Source organism: Hesperophylax consimilis, chromosome 12 (assembly GCF_061612785.1).
Source record: "Hesperophylax consimilis isolate HC1 chromosome 12, BYU_Hcon_1.0, whole genome shotgun sequence".
In the NCBI taxonomy this organism is placed as follows: domain Eukaryota; kingdom Metazoa; phylum Arthropoda; class Insecta; order Trichoptera; family Limnephilidae; genus Hesperophylax; species Hesperophylax consimilis.
Window position 1 is genome coordinate 21,978,481 of NC_142847.1, and position 20,724 is coordinate 21,999,204.

Here is a 20,724-nt window from a genome sequence, read left to right on the forward strand (position 1 = left end):
GTTTAGTGTCTTTTAAAATACGTAGAATTGGCTCCTAGTCTCGCTAGTTTTTTTTAACTCTTTAGTTAACGAAAAAAACGAAAAAGATTAAAAAAAATGGAACGAAATTCTCAGAGAGAAAAAAAGTTTTTTTGATGTTCTCCATGTGATATAGATTCACTTGTTTCCTGTTTGACCGAGTTTCCGGTCACTGTTAACAATTCCACAATTAATGCCTGTGACAGATATCGCTATATTATTGTGGCTTGGCCTATTTCAGCATATCGTTAAATGTATTAATGTTTAAATTGAAGAGTGTTAAAGTTTATTAATATTTGAAAGTTAAATTTCTTCTTTTGAAAGGGAATGATCCCAAGTCAAATATTTTTTTATAAATACTTTCGGCTTCACGAATCGCACAATTATAATATCATTTTAAATTTTATGAATCTGCGCTAGGTACCTTACTAATTTACATAAAATCTTTGGAAATAATAGCATTTTTAAAACAACAAAAAAATTTATACATATTTATTGTTTTTTTGATAATTTTTTTCATGGAACAATATATTACATGATTTTGAAAGATAAACGGTGGTTTTTATAAATCTTCAAAATTAAATCCGGTAAGTTCTTTGTTTATAGGAATAATAAACACATTTGTTTATCAAGTTAAATTGATACTGGAACGCATGTTATCCACGCCTATATATATCCTTTGCATTGTAAGGTCCTGTCCGTTTTGCAATTCTCGTCATTTTGATCCTTCTCGGTAGTCCTGCACATATCGTGATCCTTGTAGTCCTAGAAATTTGACAAATAATAATACCATATTACGTTTTTTGCCCTTTTTGAGAAATAATTTCATAAAAAGTAGTAGACGAGCAGACTGCCGGGATTGTGAGAACGGCCGACCATCATGTTAGCTTTTTAAATTGACATTAATTTGATTTCTACCTTTATTTTCAGAAACCGGATTAAAAAAATGGAATTGGAAAGGAATATTAACAGAATTACTGAGAATAGATTCAACAATAACTTACTTGGGTATTATTCTGTTCAGCGCCGTTTTTATGGAAAATCACATGCAATTTATTCTGACTAACTAGTCTATTTTACTACCAACGGATGTGACTTAAGGCTACTAACTAATAACTGACAAATGACAAAAACCAGAATTTGAATTTTAAATTCGCTTGATCTAAAAAACCTAATAAGCATAATAAGTTAATAACTTAAGTTTTCTTTTAAAACTGATTTTTTCTTCTTTATATTTCTTAAATACTTTTGAAAATTATAATTTATATCACAATATCTCAAACCTAATTTACAACGAGATACGTGTAATTCAACTTATTATAACAACATCAATAATTATATAGTCGATATGCTTATGCCGGGAACACACGAGGACAATACATAACACAATATAATAGTGTCCGGTCCCTGCTCCGTGAACAGTCACTATCGTGCAGGGTAGGACAATGGCACAATACAAATTCTACCGTAGTTCAAACGATGAACGCTGTCAAAATGGATTTACGACGACGCGGGTTACGAGAGAAAAATATTATCTTACTTTCGGTGTTACACCTAATCTTACACCAAATTGTATGGTAGTGTTCCATTTACGGGACACTTTTTAGCCGAAGATATCCGAGGGCCGAGATCCGAGATAAGGCCTTGCGCGCACCACGATTTTCTGTACCACGATAATTTTGTCGCAGAAATGCAACGTATGAGTTAGTAAGTATGTGCGCGCATATACGACAAATAAAAAGTTGCTATTTTTAAATTGTGATTTGTCACATTTTTCTGCGACAGCGCGCGACGCGATTGTCGCAAAATAAAATTATAGCATTTGTAGTTATATGGACACGCGCGCACTGCGATTTAAAATCGCTACCCGACAACCTTTCTTCAGCTGATATTGCATTCCGCCATCTAGTATTATTGTATGCAATTTGAGGTCCAACAATTCTTAATAGTTTGTCAAATGTCTAAATCGTCATTCTATAATAGCCAAAGATTTTTTTTGGAAATTGTCGAAGATCATTGTATTTCATATAAAATAAACCTTTAACATATCTTTCTGCTGTAAAAGGATGACTCCAGTATTTATGTTCTTTTATTCCTCCTCTTCCGAAGATGCAAAACAATACAAGCAATTTGTACGAAATCCATGTTGAGAATGAACAATTATCGCAATTTTTCATCGCGATGCGCGCAGTATTATTTTTGCGATTTCTTATAGCACGATTTTAAAATAGTGTCGCAATAAATACAATCGTGGTGCGCGCTAGGCCTAAGTACGCGCGGAGCGACTGGCTATTGTCCTACTGTTTTGTCAAAACGCGTTTACACGCGGACAACGCGGCCGGGTGCGGTGGTGGGGGTAGGACACAATCCTGCGGAGATAGCTTGCCTATCTATCTCTTGATATCAAGAAAGTGTATTGGTTCATTGTTCTGTCTTCCAAACTACTTTTTACACTAGGAGAGTGGGTCTGGAGTTGGGACAAAACAGAAGTGTACTGTCCCCGTATGATCCCCGTGTGATAGAAATTCATTTCTGCACTTTCAAATTTCCGTATGTACGATTACCAAGATGGTTTTTTTAGTAATAAATACTAGAAAAGTTCCAGATTAACAAGATTACCGACTTACTACTCTTTGATTACGTAGCTATTTTTTTATTGTTTAAATTTAAACATTTTTACAGTAATAAACATAATATATGTCTATAAATATGAATAAGTGTGTGTGTGGATGTATGCGTGTACACGCCTATTTACGCGCTCATACATGCATGTACACTTACACAACCAGAAAAGAGAGTTATGTATTTGATCTTTTCCTGCATAATAGCATGTCTTAGACTTCTAAATTTTATTTATTTTTGTTTTTCTTTTATTTTTATTTCTTCTTTATTCTTTTTATTTTTCTTTTTTTTTGTCTTCTGCTTTCTACTTTAACATTTTTATATTTTCTATTTCCATTATAATTCATTCTAATATAATCTTTCATACTTTAAACATGTATAAATATTTAATTCATATGGTAACACTAGACCTCACATACTAACTATATACCATTGGTCGCCACGAGACAGGCAGTCGCCTAGTGTGGTGATTTAATTTATCACATGTAAGAAAATGTATTATTGTATTATCATGTATTCTATAAATAAAATAAAATATGGCAAAAACAAAATTGTGAAATACATTTACAAGGATTCTACGCCAATTAAGAGAACTAGCTCTTGAGCGTGGTGTAGGAGTTTTTTCATGAATTTACTACATTTTAGTGTACAATGATACTATAAAATAGTGTACAGTAAATATAATCTTAAATACTAGGATGTTGTAAAGTTAAAAATTTATAATATGGCATGAAATGAAATGATTGGTGATGTTATGGTTGTTAATTTATTTTTATATCAAATCTGTTATTTTTTATTTCTTTGGGAAGACTATTGAAATATTTTATGCCTTTGTAAAAATAATTATTGTGCATTTGTTGTGTTGAAAATAGAGGAATTTGCATGTTATGCGTATGCCTTAATGATGAGTTAAGTTTAAATTTTTTTATTACATTTTCTTTGAAAATTTGTATTATTGAATCTTTTTTATAAAGGTCTTCAATTTTTGGTACTTTAAAAATATTGAATAATGTTGCTGAAGGAAATGTTGGTTGTTTTTTCAAAATTACTTTAATAATTAGTTTTTGTACCACCTTTACATGACTTTTTTTTGACAATTTTTTCATATGCACCTCCCCATCCAATGATTCCATACTGAATTAATGATTGGACTAGTTAAGTGCGTAATAGACTTTTTTTAGATTATTTACCTTGAGAATATTTCTTAATCTAATAAATATATAGATACATTTCCTATATGCTTTAAAATATTTAGATATTAACTCGAACGAAGGCATGATTTGAGATTGTCGCGGCCAAAAGTATTTTCATGATTAATTTTTCGGTTCTTAGATGATACATAAACGCACACTACACCACAATTTGCACATCTGCCCTGATGATGAACTGTAACGCTATTCTAAATGTTGGGTAATGAACTAATTCGAACAAATTTCTATCTAAATATTACGTAATACATAATGAAGTTCGATCTTATAAAGGAATAAGATTTATTTAAGTACCCTTTACCAAATACATTTCTACCTAATTCAAAAGCCTCAAATTAAAAAAAATAATGTATATTCATCTCTGCGGTGTGTCTAAATGGGTAAAATACAATGACTATCCCTTTTCTAGAAGTTTTTTGACATCAACGAATAGTTAGAATAAACATTGAATCATTACACAGAATCACGTATCCTTCTGTGAAATTAATTTAAAGAAATCGAAGACTCATGATTCAGAAGTCCTATTCTGATAAATTTTATCCTTAGATCATGCTCCTACGTCTAACCTAGTATTGCACGACCAAATAATGTTGTATGACTGGTGAGTAAGCATTGTGATTTCTCCAATTAAAATGGAAGTAATATTAAGAGTTTTTAAATACGTTGTACAAATTATCAAATCATTATTATTATTTTCCTTTTACAATAGTTTCTTTTGATTTAATTTGAAACTTCAGCAACTTCGCTCTCTAAATTTTGTAAATGATTTGACGTTTTGTCATCTCGCCATCATTCCTAAAAGCAACGAACGCCATGAATATAATCCCTTTCGGAAAATAATTCCATTCCATACTTCTGAAATAATCCCCTTATAGATATTTCGTATAAAAAACTACACAATATCCCTCATACAATATATGGTAAATGTTAAATACAAAGAACTAAATTCTAATACGAAGAAGTAAATTCAACTCACAAAGAACTAAATTCTAATTCAAAGAAGTGAATTCTAAATACAAAGACGTAAAATCGAAACACAGAAGTAAATTTAAAACACAAAGAAGTAAATCTAATAATAATTCCCAAGGGATAATGCGGGTTTGCATTGAGGGAACGCGGATGACGAATACGAAGAAATCCAAAAATCGATCGCATTTATTATCTCATCGCTTTGCAACAAAATGCTTATTAAATTTCCAAGAAAATATTCATAAGGTAATGCGGTTAGGTGACCATGCATTGAGATTTTTTTAAATTCTGTTTTGTTATAAAATTAATATTATAATTAAGAAAGGGTCACACAGATGGTTTTGGGGTGTAGAATGAATGAACAATGAAAGGAATGTAAGGATAATATATGACGCAAATATGAACGGTTGAATAAGTCGGGCAAGCCCTAGGAAGACATGAACAGACACCTGTGAAGAGTCAGAATAATAGAAGAGCATGTACGAGACGATGTATGAATGTGAATGAGGCAAGGAGTGTGTGCCAAGACCGAGTTGTTCGGTGGTCCTTCCTCTCTGTCACGTTTATTTTTCAAAGATTTGTCGTTTTATTAAAACAAAAATAAGTATCAATGAATTCTGTGTTGTAAAATGATGGTCACCCCACTGTAAAGGCATTATGGCTCGGGTCTGAGTGTCCTTTGTGCCTTTCTCAGAAAGCCTGCGGGGTCCGGGGTCCTATGGGGCCTGTTCAGAGAACCAACATTTAAAAAAATGTTTATAATCTTTAAAAGTGCTCAAATCCTTTGGGACACGTTCCAGCCAGCCACCTCCGTACCATTCTGGAGGTGATTTTTCACTAAAACCGCGCTATACATATAAATGAGCTAAATATTACTGTTATTTGTATATATTATTGCTTCAGGTAGGTAAAATCAATTAATTCATCTTGGTGATTGGAATGTTCAATTTTAATTAGTGATGTGATTATGGTGAAAATATTTTTGCAAAAAACCGGTTGATTAAAAAAGATGAAAATTCTCAATATATTCTCAAATATTGCTGAACTTAACCGTGTAGGTTAATAGGTGTATACCTTCAGTAGAGGATAAAGAGGGATTGACACCTGCGCAACTGCTCAGTGTATTTGCTTCATGATTACGAAAACGGAATTTTACTTGTACGGACACGGAAACGAGGAAGGAGTGTCTGGAGAATATGTGATGTAAATGGAAGAAAAAGTCGTAGAAGCCACAGGAAGACAAAATTATCTACGAAATTATAAATGGATGTGGATAAAAGTGGTTAAATCTCTGTGGTGTTTTGCGTTTGGTTATATGACGAAATTACGCCGATGTGAATACTTACCAATATTAAATTGCCAGAATTACAAACGGACGGAATAACATATGCACGAAATTACACATGGATAGAATTAAACCTATTGGAATTACACACGTCAAAAAAATCTAGCCTAACCTAACTTTTGGTTTTTCCAATATGAAATTTATTTATCACCGAAATTTGAATCTATTAAAATATTTTTTGTAACGTGTGTAATTCCAGCATGTGTAATTTAAGTAGGCGCAACTCTCTCCATGTGTAATTTCGTACACGCTAATTAAATCCACATGTAATTTTGTTAGTGTAATTGGTACGTTAAATTCACCTTTGTATAATTTCGTCCTGACACCGTAGAGGTCAATCCTCTGTGCATATATCCTTGCTGGGAAATGGCGTGACGGTTAGTTAGCCATTTTAGACAGGAATTGATATCCTCTCGGAAGATAAAATGTGTTTGTATAAAGTTCTTGTGAAAAATCACCCCATGGGACGTTGTTGCCAATGACGCCAGGAAATTACCCTAATAACAATAATAATTTTAGAACACCGTTATTGTATAAGTAGATACCCTTAACAACTGAAAACTTATTTACGGATAAAAAAACTAACAAATAGCAGCCACCAACCCATCTATAAACTCTAAAACGACCGGGTACTGCTACATACCTATAAAGACCGCGACCGTCATATTGACGGCTGATCACATGTGTGTGTAATTTTTGGAATTATATAAAATAATAATTAATGAAATAGATAACTTTTTTTATTTAATTAGGTAAACATTCGGTAGAACATAATCTACAAAAATACAAACGAAACAAATATTCGGCGACTTGAAATGCGTGCGAAGAGATCAACAAACCTAATAACAAATAAAACCAAAAGACAGTGACCAATTAGGGTACAGATCGAGTTCGAATGACATACCAAAAAAAGAGACAGACAGATTAGTACTATCATTTTGCGTAGTGGGATGGGTATGTTGTAAACGCTGACCAAGTATCTCATTAAAATTACAGTTCAACACACCTACAAAAAGTGATATAAAGTCATTAAAAGTGTGTTTAGTTGTCATTTTGATGAAATATCATGGAACCGTTGTAAACTTGGAGGAAAAAGGTTGTAAACAAACTCAGCTTGTAATTGCCCTTACCGTCACATTAACCGCGGCGGTCTTTGTATGTATAATAATAATAATAATAATTGGATAATTTGTAGAGCGCCGTTTTTGTGAAAAATCACCTCAAGGGCGCTGTACAATTTATTTCCTAGGATCTACATTTGTTATTTAGAAATGATACCAAAACATACTTACCTGGCAAGTCACTTCCAACAAACACACTTATATTAAAAAGTTTATGCTTATAAAAGATAGAACTGCACGCAGAGGACACTATATCAAAAAACACTGGTCGTCGCATGATCTTAAGTCTGCTATAGTTTTTATTTTAATTTAAATGTATTTTAACTGTCTTAAAAGCCTACAAATTGTTAGTTGTTATCATTTTTATTTATTTATTTTTAATTATTATGTTTATTTATTTTATTTTATTTTTAGTATTTTTTACATTTTGTTAATTTAAATTTAAATTGCCGTCAACTGTGAAAGTGGAGGTTTCTGAAATTATGGATACGACTGTCTGAAAAGGTGCGTTTTAAGTTTAGACCTAAATTCTGTCGAGTCTGCGATCATTCTCAAATCATGTGGCAGTCCATTCCAGGCTTTAGGTCCTGACACGGCAAAAGCACGCTCACCGAACTTAGTATCTGGTGTGCGCTTTGGTTCCTTCAACCTTCCGATAGCTGATGACGTTGCTGACCTAAGGGTTGACTGTCGGGAGTTGGAATCTTCTGGAATACACAATTCTGATAAATAAGCCGGAGCCATTCCGTTAAGTGACTTAAATACCATCCAGCATACCTTGAACTGGATTCTTTCAGGACATCTGAGCCAGTGCAGATTTTTGAGATGCTCTGAAATGTGGGAGTATTTAGATACTCCGGTGATAAGCCTTGCCGCGGCGTTGAAAACGGATTGTAATTTGTTGATTTGACATTTAGGGAGACTTGCATATATTCCGTTGCAATAATCTAGACGTGAAACAACATAGGAATTGACTAGCAATTTAGTCGCCTCTGTTGGCAGGTTTCTCCGCACTGCTTTAATTTGCCTTAATTGAAAGAACCCCGTGCTTACAGTTCTGTTCACCTGAGTTTTAAGGGAAAAATTAGCATCCAGATTGACACCCAGTAATTTGATGCACGTTTTTGGAGTGATGTCACTTCCGGAAATGGTTATTGGGGAGTTTTCAATGTTATGCTGACGTCTGCTTGTAGCAGTCCACAGAAACTCAGTCTTTGTGGGATTCAGTTTCAATCTATTTGAGGTCATCCAGCGAGTAATTGCTTCTATACACTCAGTTATACGAATTTTTAGACTGTTTATTTCTTCTGGTAAGCAGTAAAAGTATAAATAATTATATTTCAAAAAGTATACAAGATACACACCTGTTTTTTTTCACCACTGTCGTTAAATCAAGAATCAGGAAAATTAAAACAAAATCAAAAGAATACAACAAAGTTTAAGCAAAATATCGTCACAGTACATCGGGCAGCCGTCAAAATGACGGCTACGGTCTTTCTAATGTTAATAAAAGCAAAGTACGTGTGCAATATACGAGTATAAGCACATATACAATTGAATAATGAGAAGAAAATTAATGGTTATTATCAAAGTATTATTATTTAATGAAGAATTATTATTTAATAATCACAAAGATGAAGACGTGAAATCGTTTATATTAAAAATCATCGATCTCTACCATTATCTACTAGTAAAACGATACTGTTTTACCCCACGAGGTTAATAACCATCAATTAGGTACAATGCATCAGAATCGTAATCGTTTCATCGCCGGTTTATTAATTGAAAATACTACCAGGTGCTTCTGAGAATATTTAAAAAAGAATGTAAACAAAAAAAATATAAATTAATTACGGTAAGATGAAATCAGCTGGCATTCTTTCCCACCGGACGGACGATACTGTAGTTTGTCGGCCCGAATTATTACGATACCGTTTTTGATTCAATGAATTAATCGAGATGCATCTGTATTAAATACCTGTTATGATGATGTCTATATATTTTCGGATTTTGCACTCTCAAACAGAATGTATACTGAGATAAGAGACATGTTAAAGGAGCTGAATATTTTGACGGTGAAGTAAACTGTGTATTTGAATGTACTTATTTTTATACATAAAATTAACATAGGGATGATGTCTAAGGAACTGAAAAGAAAAATAAATTACAATAACGAGATACACGGACACGGGACGAGAAATTCTAAGCAAATTAGATTGCCAACAAGAAAAAAAACAAGCACCCAAAAATCTCTGATGTACCAGGCCGTTCAACTCTGGAAATTGCTGTGATAGAAAATATTAATAAGTTCAAAAATGAATTAAGAAAATATGTCTATCTCAATTATTAATGTTTCTTTTTTGTGACTTTATTGAAATATTTAAAGAAAGATTATGTTTGCCAAACAATGTACATGTTTATATGTTTATAAAACTATTAGCACACACGAAGATGTGAGCTAACTTAAGATTAATAAATAAATAAATAAATGAGAACCGTATCATATCGATATGCGGAGAGCCTGCCATGTCTGTGACTCCATATTGCATGTAATTTTTAATCACGTGAACGAAAATAACAATATTGTGCAAGGTAGGTATCTAAGCATTATTGGTAATTACACTTAACTTATGTATCAACCATTTGTTATTTTTTATTTTCTTATTCAAAATACTTAACTCTCAATTCGACTGTTGTGAACTCCTGCAACTTATAAACATACATACACCCACAGTAACAACACGACAAAATACAATATTCTACAGCAGCTCACATAAGCGTAACTACATTGCCCACTCTCCGATTCAACGACTTCACACCATGGGAAATCATTACTTGGGTGATGTTGACAAATTCAATACCAACTTTGCAAGTTTTGTGGATCATTTAAAACATTTATTTCAACAATACTCCTAAACAAATCATGTAAACCAACAAATAGCTGTAATTTTCTGTTTTTGTTTCTTGTGTTTGTATGACTTGTTGCATAGCTTTTATTAAATGTAATTTTATTCATATTTTTTATGTTTCAAAGTATTTGTCAATTTGATATTATACCACCAACCATGTAAAAGCCCACTGGGCGTTAAATAAATAAATAAAAATAAAATTTGTTGCTCTTGCTCTTTTTTTGTTCTCGAGTAAAAAATAAAAAAAATGTACGTACAAAATATATGTACCAAAATCTCTAGTAAAAAACAAAGTCGCCATCTGCGTCTGTCTGTTTATGCGCTTAGTTCTTCTCAACTACGCAACGGATTTTGGTAGGGTTTTCACTATTACTTAGAATATTTTTTCCTGAAGGTTTACATATTTTGTAATCAAGTCGTAAAAAAAATATTTTTGGGCATTGCTAACGCTGGCTAAATCTTAAGAAATACGTCAAAATAATATACTACGAAATTGTATATCTTAAAAAGGTCTACAGAAAAATCCGCAATGGTATAAATCTATCTCCTAAGCATAACTCCCAACAACGCCAGGTACACGTCAGCTAGTAATATACATATAATTGTAAGAGAAAAGAAAAAAAAATAATGTTTAGAAATATTATATTATATTACGATGTATAATAATTGAAAAAATACTATTGAAATAGTTTTTTATTGCACTGTTGAATTTCCTATAATTGTTTCCAATCTTATATTAAAGAGTAATTGGTTAAACCATTTCACTCCCATATATTTGTAAAATTGTTGGGCTGTGGTGTACAGCAAGGAATAGTTACAGAGCCGAGAACATTTGGTTTATTCCTTTTAGAAAAATGTGGTACGTTTACACTGTTGAAACAATCTTTATGGATTTGTAAAGGGCTTATTTTTTGTATGTATTAAATTAATTGATAGTGGGTTAATATCATATGGCTTATTTAAAATTATTCTTTGGATGATTTTTGATGGTCAGAGAGAAATTTTAATACACCATCCCAGCCTACAATTCCATATTGAAATACATATTGAATTAGGGACAAATATATCGTTCTTAATAGTCTACATTTTAAAATGTTCGGTATTCTAAAAAAATGCTCAACAATTTCCTTAACTTGCCTATTGTTGCATTGATTTGTACTTTATAATTGTATTTAATAAAATAAAAGTTCGACTATTTAACTCATCTCCTTTAAAAAAATTAACGTTGGTATTAAAAATCTATGTATATTGTACTTTATAGCTGCATTGTATTAAATATAACTTCAAATGTGCTAAATAAAACAGCTTACGAACATAATCATATCACGTCCAGGTAAATCAAATTAGTAATAAGAGCGTACGTTTGAGTGTATTTGCGCACACCGATGGTGGTTACCTAGTGGCACACTCTAATCCCGCTCTAGTCGTACAATATCTATCGTACAGTAGAAACATTTTGAAGAGATTCTTGCTTGTGTAATGGTGGATTGTATCGTTGGACTACTGCTGGCTAAGAGGGGGCGGATGTTCCAAAGAATCAATTTGAACCACTATCGGTGTGCACAAACCCAATCAAACGTGCCCTTTTAAAAATGATTAACCTAAATCGACCTAAAAAACAGTAGCTGTAGAAATTATCATCCCGTAAGAACTGAGTTGGTGTATGCTACACAATTTTCAAATTTTATGGATTTATGGCTTTATTTACACCCAATAATATTTTCCGACGATCCAGAAAACAATTATGTATTATAGAGTACGCTGCAATTATTGCACGGTCATGAAGTAATTTTTAGTACAATATGGATGTAGAAGGCAAGATCGCACATAAATAGATGAACACAGTTTCCGAATGGTTCCTTTTACAGTAGTCCTTTTGTCCCCATTCACCCATAAATGAAAAGATTACGGTGAGTTGACAATGTAATAAAGGACTATTTATTATTTACAGTTCGCTCTATTACAAAACAATTTAAGGACTTGAAGAAAAGTCGTAAATTCTAAAGTGGAAACACCAGTTGTTATCTGGCTTCAAAGCTCGTGGAAAAATTATTGTCTCTGTTAAAACATTCATAAATGCCACCTTTATTTTGTAAAAACAGGAAGTAATATAATATGTAAAGTGTAGATATTTTATTATTTTTAGGGTGTCATCTATAGGTGGACGGTTTGGGTCATTCAAATGCACATTGGAAGCTTCGAGTAACCAGTACATAAATAAAATAAAAACCATACCTTCCTTTTAAAAATTTATTTCATATTTAAAAAAATAACTGGGTGTTTTATTTACCTGGTACTCATGACACATTTTTTTTAATCATCTAAAACGTTTTTTATGTGATAACCGAACGAGAGTCCCAACTGCTCCCATACGCCTGTGTCAGTGAGACTATATGTCATCCCCACTTATTAGTGTATGTTGTGAGGCTGATGGTAGTGAGAAGGGGAAGGAGATGGTGATGATGGAGGTGAGGAAGTATTCAGATCTAGTCAAACACGGAAACGTGCCGTAAATATATTATATATTATTTTAAATGAGTAAATTATGAAATAACAGAGTGAAATCAAAAAATTACTTACGCACGCCGGGATTTGAACCCTAGACCTACGAATTTGTAGCCAAGGATCGTTAATCATAACCATTCAACCACAAAGGCCGTCATAATACCGTCTACCATATAATTTTCCATTTTCATTTTCTCTTTTTATCATTTTCTTAAGGCGATGCACTACGTAGTAATGCAAAATCATGTGTTTTGGTTTGAAAATTTGGTCGCCTAGAAATGTTTCAGGTGCTTTAATTAAATACTGCGAGTAGAATACATCATGGCCTTTGAAATAATCGAGTATTTTTTAGATAAGTCTTTTTATAAGCCCAGAAAAAAATAATTTATAAGGCCTATAAAAACTGCTTTAAAGTTCAAAATCTCCTAATTACGAATCCATTTTCGGTTATGATTTTATTGTATAATGTGGAAAATTAAGTTATTTATAAAGTGATAGGAAAAAAATTAAATATTTATGCCTGAACATCCACAAAATAAAATGAAAGGCACTTTTTGGCCATGTTTTTTCTTGCATAAATCAAAACAGGCGGATGGTGTTAAGCGGAAATTTAAACCTTATCGCCATCTACGTAATAAATAAATAATAATAATAATACTTGGATAACTTGTATAGCGCCGTTTTTGTGCAAAAACACCTCAAGGGCGCTGTACAAACTGATAATACATTTGTACAGTGGTCTATGTTATTACTTAACTATTTATGGAGAAAATATACAGTTCAATACTTACCTGATAGGTCACTTGAGATTAACACTTAATTAACATTATCTAATTGTTTATTGGCGAAATTTAGATACAGGATTTAGGACTTAATTGAAAAATTGAATATAACTGGACTTTCTCTTAGGATTGGTATATTTAATTTAAGGATACGACAGCTTAAAAAGGTAAGTTTTTAATTTAGACCTGAATTCTGTTGGACTTGTTATGGATCTTAGTTCCGGAGGGAGTTTATTCCAAGCCTTCGGCCCAGATACTCCGAAAGCGAGATCACCAAACTTAGTATTTGGCTTGCGCATAGGTTCTATCAGTCTGCCTACAGCTGCTGATGTTGCTGATCTAAGCGTTGACTGCCTCAGACCAGTGTTTTCCGGGAAGCATAGTTCAGAGATGTAGGGTGGGGCCATTTCATTGATGGATTTAAACACCATCCAGCACAGTTTGTACTGGATTCTTTCAGGGCACTTGAGCCAGTGAAGGTTACGAAGGTGTTCTGAAATGTGCGAATATTTTGAAACCCCGGTTATGAGCCGTGCTGCTGCATTAAACACTGATTGAAGTTTGTCAATTTGATATTTTGGAAGGCTGGCATAAATGCCGTTGCAGTAATCGAGACGTGAGACTACGTAAGAGTTGAGTAAGGGGTGTTATTGATAGCGGCTCGATTTAAAATATTACGCGACGTAGTGCATCGCCTTAAGTTAGTTGCGTGTATTTTTTAGAATTCCCATATTGTTATCTCTGTTATCTTTTTTATTATATATAAAAATTCAGTCTGCGCGCGCAAAACTCGAAAAGTAGTCGACCGATATCGCTGAAAATCTCTAAGTTTGTTCTTATTAGTGCTAGGAGTGTTTAAAAATATGATTTGAATGGAAGAAGAAGGCGGGGACGCTCAATGAAAACTTAACACAATATCTCTGCACCGTAATGAGATACAGAGTCGAATTAATGCAGTTTTTTAACAGTAACATTATGGTACACAGTAGTGAATGGTGGAAGATGTTGGAGGCACCCAGAGAAAGACACAATAGCGAAGCAGTGCGGGGTCCACTAGTACTAAAATAAAATCGCTATCCGCTTGTGTGAGTTTGTGCGCTTAGTTCTTCTAAACTACTAAACGGATTTTTACTTTCATTTAGAGAATTTATTCCGGAAGGTTTATATATAATACATGCACATTATATCTAAATAAAGTAGATAAAAGTTAGTTTATTATTGACTAGCTGACGTGTACCCGGCGATGCTCGGGAATATTTATGATAATATAAATGATAGGCCTTCTAAACTCAATAGCCTCTGACATCGACATTTTCCACCTGAGCATTATTAAATTTAAATCGCTAATTAGGCAATTATGACTGTATAATGTATCTTTGTTATTGGCATTTTTTATTCTGTAAATATACATTTAAAATATAAATAAATAAATTTGAAGTTTTGAGGTTGTTAATTCTAGGACAAAAGTCGACTTTTCTCTACTTTCTATAATTATAATATGTATATAAACATTCCTGAAGAAATTTTCTAAATGATCAAAAAGGATCTCATTTTGATTTGTTATTTTCAATTTATGTTCTATTTACTATCCTTTGTTGTGTTACTCGCTCATAAGAACTCTTTTTTACGTATGCAATTCTAATTTTATGTTATAGTTTATGTCTTATAGTTTACATCATGTAAAAGCCGAAAGGCGTCAGTGTTTTAAATAAATAACGTATCTAACATCTCTCACATTGTTTATCGCTTGTTTTAAAGAGAGAAATAATATTTATCTTTAAATATTAATCGAATCGTCGATAAATTAGCTGTACAAGTAGTTTAATTATCATTTTCAAACAAAGCCTTCAAACATGTATGTGTAATCGGACTCCACTTTCTCAAAGGCCTGCGGTGCCACGTGCCACTAAACTTTTCAACGTACTACAATACCAAAAGAGAATGAATCAAGTACCTACTTGCTACAAAATCAAGATAAAACAAACACAGAGTCTTAAAAAATACCCCCCACGAGGGCAATTAACCCAAACTTTACATTTTCTTGTTAAAACCGACGTGCCTGGAATAAAACCTACTAATTCGATGAATTTATTTAGCTCCCAAGAAGAGCCCGACTGCCGACCAGGGGTAGTTAAGTTTACCATTACTCTTTCCCCGTATTATATTATATGGACAAAAAATGGCCAAATTTGGGGCCATAGTCTTCGTCAGTCATTATTAACTCTGTTTCTCGGTAGCTCGTCAAAGGAAAGCACCCACCGGGCGGGAATAGCTTTCTAGGAAATTAGCATAAAGCTGTCGAGCGGTAGTTCGCCGCTAAGTATTGACTGAGTAATTTGTTAAGAGTATAAGAGGATAATATTTTTTAACGAACAATATTTTTATAAGCTATGCAATGATTTATGATTAGCATAACGCGAAATAGAGTAGTGATCAACGTTATACATACAAATTGTAAGTCGTAAATCCCCAAGGCTGATAAAAATCAGATTTGGATAATTTATAAAGCCAAATTTTTATGAAATATCATATCACAGCACCTTTATAATGTAAGAAAAACGAGAGTTTAATATTATGCAGTACCATTGATTAAAACAGGACTTTATAGAATTAACGAAGGGGGTATATATTTAGGTACTAGCTGACGTGCACCCGGCATTGGTGGAGATATTAATGGTTTGGAATAAAGTTTTGAGGTTGTGAATTTTAATGTAACAAATAAAAACTGTGTGTATTTTTAATATAATAAATGAAAACTGGTGTATTTTTAATGTAATAAATGAAAACTGGGTGCATTTTTTGTATAATAAATGAAAACTGTGTGCATTTTTAATGTATTAAATGAAAACTGGGTGTATTTTTAATGTAATAAATGGAAACTGTGTGCATTTTTAATGTAATAAATGAAAACTGGGTGTATTTTAAGATGGAAACAATATTATTGTAAATGTAACAATTTTAAATTTATGAATTAAAAAATCAATTCTGGCTTTGCTCGAGTTCAGGAAACATATTATTTGGTTTTATTTATTTATTTATTCTTATTTCAGGGCACTGGTACGTTATACTTAACCCATTCATACCTAAATTAAAACTGGTAAAACATATTTGATCAGAAGGTGGAAGAGTTATTTGAAAATAATGTTTAGAACATATTGTTACTTTCAATAGAAAGAACATTACGTCTCACATAAAAATGAGAAACCTTACACTGTATACCAAAAATACATGATATCGTCAAATAAAAAAAAATTACATCAAAATTAAACATTGAAAAAATACATTCGAAAATCCTGAAAAATTCGGTCTAAATTCTAGATTAAATACAAAAATCTCTTTACAAAATATAAAAATTGCTACCGCCTTAAGTAGTGGCTAAAGTTCAATAATTTTTTTTTAAAGCGCACCAGCTATTGGAAAATGAAACCAGTCAATTTTTATTCGCTCTATAAAGTAACGATTTTTTTTCAATGAATTTATGTATTTTCAAATGTAGCCCCGGTACGAAAGGGTTAAAAAATTATTCGGTTTGTTTTTTAAATGTTTTCTTTTAATTTTTTAGATAGTGTTAGGACGGGTAGGGTGATCGCCTAAGAAAGACCTTAATCAAACTTTCTCTGCATTCTGCTAGCCACTAGCAATGAAATGAACCATAGAAAACTTATCACGGGGAGTACCTCGACCTGTCTTGGGTTCTCAGTTCCCATGTCTTTTTCGATTTGGTTCACTTAGCATGACCTAATGATCTGTTCTAATAGCGCTTGGTATTGTGTCGGTTAATTTATGTATTACTTCTGTGAATTATTTTTCAAATGGACTACGTCATCACGCTGATGATGAATCCTATTTATCATTTATCATCATTCTTGCATTCTATCTTATGTAATATGTAGGTACCTATATGCGGTCTTCTGCATTGTCCAAAATCAAAATCTTTCTGAAACATGTCGAAACATCAAAAGATTAATTAAGTACCTATCTAAAGATAGGCTAAATCCTTGTTTCATTTGACGGCCGGCATAGTCCAGTGGTAACGCATTGGACTGCCATTCCGAAGGTCGCGGGTTCGAACCCGGCGTGCGCAAATAAATTTTATTTGATTAATTTGTGTTATTTCACAATTAATTAATTAAAATAATATATAGTATATTTGCGGCACGTTCCAGAGTGGAAGATACTACCAGTATCGCCCTGGTGTAAGACCACCATTCAGAATTGAAACGTTGCTCCAAATGGCTTTAGCCGTGTTTAGTGACTAGATCTGAATAGCCAGGTACTTCCCCACCTTCCTCTTTCTCTTCCCCACTTACCTTCAGCCTCACAACATCCCCCAATTGGGGATGCCATAGTCTCACTGGCTCCAGACGGGAGCAGTTGGGACTCTTGTGAGGTATTCACTATAAAAAAAATATAAAAACATGGAAAGGTACGGAGAAAAATGAGTGTTACTGATATGATTTGTGTTCCTGTTAAAAACGTGACAGCATGCAATTTCCTGAAAAACTATTAGTACTATCATAACTTATCGGAACACGTGTTCATGCAGCTGCGTGTATCTTGTTATTATATAATGACGAAATGCGAAATATCAGAATTTTTATGAAAACGTATTCCGACATCGTCATAACACATTCGTGTTTTACTGATTATTATTAGGAAAACTGTGAAATTCATTCGTTAAAGGACGTTGCGTTTTTAAAAGAAACACGAATAATTAGAAGATTTTTTCTATTTAAGTTTTCTCCATGTAGAACGTGTACTTCAACACGTGCTATTATTTTAATTTTCGTAGAGTATACGTGTGGCTTAATATATTTGCAAATGTAAGGTATTTGCATAGAGATACATTACAATATAATACATCATTGGGTGAGATACTGGCATACATTAAACAAAGCTAAATACTGTACCTACATTACTTATCTCCCTACGTACAATTTAATTTAAATTTATTAACGTCACGTGGCGTCAAAACTAGAAAAGACATCAAAAAACGATTAAGGAGGAAGATATGTGAGAAGAATGAATATAGAAAAGTTTTTAAGATTCTATTAGTGGAATATTATATTACGATGGAACAAATATTATATTACTATGGAACAAATATTATTTAATTATGGAACCAATATTATATTACTATAGAATAAAGTTAATTAGTATACCGATAACGTATTTATTTAATTTGAATAAAGACTTCTCGACGTCACATTGGCGCCTCGCAACAAGGATAATTGAGATTAGGTATCGTCCAATATATTTTGGCAGGTATAACAATGTTTGTAAATATTAATTATGAGAAAACCGACATTTCATCTTGGAACCTAGTTTGAATCTCTGAATCCTAAAACCCGTTGGGTACCTAAACCGGTATCCAAACGCATTCTTCTAAGAAAAAACAAACATTCCCACAAATCTAAATTAGATATATATAGCCTAGGAACTCGTAATAAATTGTACAACGCCCTTGAGGTGATTTTTTTCACAAAATTATCTTATTATTATGTTCCCTGGTTACGAATTATCTGACAATATTTAAATTCCTTCCTACTTATAAGTGGAAAATGTATATACGATGTAAGATGTAATGTATACGATGACGGAGGACTAAAGTAACAGAAGTTTGAACCCGGGACTCCAAGCCTGGGTGGAACCCGACGTAATTGATCACTTGACAACTAACCTTACGTACACTATTTTAATTTTAGAACATGTTCAATATTTAATTATCGTATTGTACTCCCGGGATTTATGGGCGTTTTACACGATGTTTTTTTTCGTCCAGTTTTTATATTATGGGTCGTATTTTTATCATTATATGTGAGTTTGGTAACATGTGAAAGAGATGCACGAATGGCGCGAATGTGAAGGTACAACTTTTAATATATCGGCACTACGTATTTGGGCTTACGAGTGACAGGTGGGTTGTGTGTCTAATATTAAGCTTTACATTGCGAATCGTGATCTGATTAATATATTCGCAAGTGAAGTTTGACTTATTATCAATTCAACCAGATAAATCAAGGATACAACAGAAATAAATACATGTTCTATTTTGTCAGCTTTCGGACAATTTAAGATGGCGGACATAATTTGACATCTGTCGGGTGATTGATTGTTTTGCGTAACTCTTATTGCGTGGAAATGTTACATAATGTTTTTATTCGTTTTATATTTAGAATATTGAGAAAAGACTACAATATGTGTTTATTACTGATTGTGTCCGGCATTGTGAATTTCACGGGAATTTTTGATGGTTGACGGCAACGGTATAGGCAAATGACAGATGCTTTCGTGTGATCTATGTTATTGATCAAGGTGTTGCCATTTTTTGGAGATTTATTGTCAAATGCATAACTAACTAGCTGATTATCCACTGTGCCTTTCCAGCAGGAGTAGGCAAAGGACGGAGAGCCAAAGAACTCTTTCTTGGCACACACTCCTTGATCCATTCACATTCACACATCCTCTAATATATACCCTTCTGTTATTCTGACCACTGACACGACCTGACTCAAGTATTTGGTTCACTTGATCGTACCATGTCTTCCTCGGGCGTCCCTAAATTTTTCTACAATTAACATTGGCATTTGTCATGCTAAAATAATGATCATGTAAATATTTTTCATATGGGTACAGATATGGTTTCCATACGGGAATCGGTATGGAAAAAACATATTGTAAAACACCCATTATTTTAAAATGTTATGGAAAATTTGAAGAAAACTGATGTCACTCCACTTCCAAACTTCCGGTTGGTCTGTCCAAAGGCCGGATAATGTCCTTTTCCGCTTTGGAATATCAATCAAACGAATTTCTTGGTTATTTCTGGGTATCCTGATATTTATCTAAGATGAAAAGATGTTCTTTCAGTTTTAGATAAAATAAATAATACGTAACACTTGACTGTTTATTCATGATTCAAACACAAGTTGATGAACTAGCAGATCGGTAATATGTTGTTTCTCTCGATGATTCGGCAGAAATCCTATTGCCATCTTATATTGCTGGCCACGTATAAATAAATGGAAGTTACAAATAATCAAAAATAATAGCGTCATTTAGTTGCGTCAGTCCATACTAGTCAAAATAGTATTTATAAGTGATTCCTGGGATTCAACTTAATTATACCAATACAATGCCTAGTCACTGGCTTATAATCATCAAACTAGGACTCAATCCTTTTCAAATCAGATGCAATGTTGTTTCTAGTTTCTGCGTTAATAAGTTATTCCGTTAATAATTACT